This window comes from Fukomys damarensis, unplaced genomic scaffold, assembly GCF_012274545.1.
Source record: "Fukomys damarensis isolate Sample0158 unplaced genomic scaffold, DMR_v1.0_HiC HiC_scaffold_1, whole genome shotgun sequence".
Classification (NCBI taxonomy): Eukaryota; Metazoa; Chordata; class Mammalia; order Rodentia; family Bathyergidae; genus Fukomys; species Fukomys damarensis.
Window position 1 is genome coordinate 71,684,821 of NW_022900913.1, and position 3,548 is coordinate 71,688,368.

Below are 3,548 nucleotides of genomic sequence, written 5' to 3' on the forward strand. Positions count from 1 at the left end.
AACTCAATCCCTTAGCGTTGTGATTATTTTAGTAGCACTTGATACATAGTTATTAGTTCCACTGACCTATGTTTATGGCTAGAGAAAAGTTAAATGGAAAGAAATTTAAATATATTTCAGTAACTTCAGGTAGTTTATTTCAGAAGAATGTATAAAAATTCAGCAAAGGATTTTACAATTAAAACCTAGTGTCAAGTGGGCAATGTTAAGAGAGTAAATAAATATGCACACAAAGTGCAATGCAGCCATGGGAAAGCAGAAATTTCTATTTTCCAAGGATGTGACCCAGAGGTCAAGGGAGCTCTGCTAGAGACTCTGTCTGTGATGCTGTGGGTTGTGCATTGCTTAGAATGGGATAGCTGGCTTTGTGACATCTTCATTCCAGGGCCATGGGGTTTTTTTTTATGTTGATATTTTCATTCTGCACATTGTCTCTCTCAGTGTCTGGTGGACCTGCTTGTTCTGCAGGGGTAGATGACAGAGTTCAGCAGTGGGGTCACCACTGTGTTCACCACAGAAGCCTCTCAGTTGGAGTCCAGTCTGCTCACTTGCTTTGGCTTTACGTAAATGAAGACACAGCTGCCATACATCAGAGAGAGGACAGTGAGGTGAGAGGAGCAAGTGGAGGTGGCTTTCTGCCACTCCTGGGCTGATGGGAGACACACAATTGTGACCACTATGTTGCCGTAAGTGAAGATGGTTATAAAGAGGGAAGTAAACAGGATGAGCAGTGTGAGGCCAAAGGCCAGTGTTTCAGTAGATCTGGTATCAGAACAGGAGAGATGGATGAGAGCCAAGGTCACAGAAGAAGTGAGGGATGACACAGGGGCCACAGAAAGACATTTGGGCAACCTTCATCATGAGCTCTGTGATGAGTGAAGACCACAACAAAGCAGGCAGTGACAAGGAGGGAGTAGATCCTCGAGCTCATGATGGTGGGATAGGGCAGAGGCCTGTAGATTGTCACATAGTGGTGCAGCAACATCATAGAAATGAGGAAGAAGCCTGTTGCTCCCACAAACACAAAGAAGGCTTGTATGAAGCAGGCAAAGGAAATCTTTTGCTTGCCTAAAAGGAAGGTGACTAGCAACTTGGGAATAACAGCACTGGTGAAGCAGCACTAGAGAAAGGAGAAGGTGCTGAGAAGGAAATACATGGTTGTCTGGAGGCATGCACTTGCACAGGTGATGGTGACCATGACGACATTCCCTGCCATGGAGGCCAGGTAGGCCAGCAGGTGCACCAAGAAAGGGACCTTCCCCGGGTGCTGGACCATGAGCAAGCCCTCTAGGCTGAACTCCTGGACAGTCATCCTGTTCTGCATTTCCAACGGCATCTCCTTCCCACCAGTCTTAACCTATAGGAAAGAGACCACAGAAAACATAGCTTCGGAAGAGCACAAGGCAAGTCACTTGGCTGCCTGAGAAGGAGGCTGGGCAGAACAGCCATGCAGCCACAGAGCCAGGGCTTGGGTCAGGACATGAATCCCACACCAGTCCACTTCTGACAGCGGGGCTAACTCTGGAAAATGGTGAAGCTGTGAAAACTCCATGTGCACTCTCTATAAAGTAAAGAGGATAATAAGACCTATCTGCCTGAGTTCTATGAGAATAAAATAAGAGAAAGCCTGTCACTCACCTGGAATATGACATCAGTTAGTATTAGCTATGTACTTCTGAAAGTCTAACTGTAAGAGCATCACCATTAGCACGTTATTCATTTTGTAGTATGTTCAGTAGTTAGGTTTATTGGTATTTGCTTAATTACAAAACATTTTATAGGGGGCTGGGGATTTAGCTCAGTGGCTCCACCACCTGCTTCACAAAAGATTTTATTGCATTTTATAATGTCATTTATTAATAAATGAAATATAATGGTAATATTAGCAATATTCCCTTTGAACAAGTGCTTTTTAAAATATGCAACAAATTATTTGGTCCAAATCATAATTACACCATTATTATCATGTATTGAGGACTTTAGTAGCACTCAGTGAATGTTTTGGTCACTCACTTTCAGACTTCTACTGCTCTTTTGGTTTACCCCCAGCCCTCCTTCTACAAAGGCAAAATAGAAGCTCAGAGTCTAGAATGCTTAGGTCACAGAGTGAGGACACAAAGAGCTGGGAATTGAGCTATGATTGCCTGTATCTAAAGTCCTGCTGTTTACAAATGCAATGGCAGAGTATCTTAGCAAATATTCTGGACAAACTCAAAGTCTAACTGTAAGAGCATCATTATCAGCACTTACATGGCAGCTTATGCTACATGCATCCTACTTCTCCACCTTTCGGCTAATGTGATTGATGTCAAGGGCACTGAGAGTCTTCCTGATGATCTGCTGTAGTACAACTGTCACAGAAGCAGCTGAGGCCTGCAAACTTTGGGTTGCCCGGTGATGGTGTAAGCTGTGACTCTGGGATCTACTTTGTGTTCCCAAGGGCCCTGCTGGCTTGTTAGAGGGAGGGAGTGACAGTGTACAGAAGCTCATTCACTTGGTAAGGGCACAGCAGGACTCCAGCACCCTCCCCTCCTCTCACACCATGGTGAACCTCTCCTCTCTCCATTCCCTTCCTAGACCCCTTCTCTTAGGACAAGCTGTGCTGTCCCATCTCAGTACTGTGCCAAAGGTCAGCATCACGGGAGTTTCTTGCTAACTTGGCCTGGGCAGAGTTCTCCAACTGTATGGCTTACCTCTGAGCTGCAGGGCAGCGGGGGCAGCCTGAGGTGACCTCTGCTCTTGCTTAGTGACAGCGGGAGGGCCACTGGGTTGTCAGGATCTCAAGGCCAGGCTCACATGGGTCCCCTCCTCTGCAACTGGGCCGCTCTGAGAAATGAAGAGGCTGGGGGGAAAAGAGAGAAGTAAGCTTGTACTCAGAGCCCACTGTCCCGAACATGTGACAGGTGACATATATCCCTAAGCCCAGCACCCAGGTCCTGTTCTAAGATTTCTATAGCAAAGAATGCCATTTGGTCAAGAGGAGCATGTCCCAAGCAAGGAGCTCCCACTCTGCTCCCAGAGTGCTCAGGCACCTTGGAATTTTGACTAGTGGCAGCCCTGGGTATGGAGCTCCAGAAAAGAGCAAGGAGAAAACAACCACTTTCTGCTACTCCAGACCTGGGCTGTAGCATAACTTGGCACAATTTAGGTCCTGGCAAGGATCCAGGTCCATTCCTCCACCAGGTAAAAGCACAGCACAACACACCATACCCCTCTCTGCTCTACGGCTGCCCCCAAGGTCGCGTCCTGGGAGGTGGGGACAAGGCTCCCTTGCTTGTCCTGGCTGTCTGCTCCAGGTGCCCACTGTCTCACCACCTCCTCCATTGCATCCCCACTCCTTGTGCAGAAGTGCTCCTGTCCTGTTCTATCCACACTGAGTCTCCCACCACATGGGTCTACGATCTCTGAGTTCCCCACAAGTGTTTGGTCAGAAGGAGCATATACCCAGCCAGGCAGCAGAGCACTCAGCTCCCAGACCTCATTAGGTGTAGGAGCCAGGGCAGAAACCAGAGGAAGGCTGGTCCCCTAGTGCAGCCAATTGGACACTT

General features: G+C 47.5%; 1 pseudogene; it reads right to left on the reverse strand.

The window, feature by feature from the left end:
• Positions 1-402: 402 nt before the first annotated feature.
• On the reverse strand, positions 403-3,324 carry LOC104861238 (annotated as a pseudogene).
• Positions 3,325-3,548: the final 224 nt, after the last annotated feature.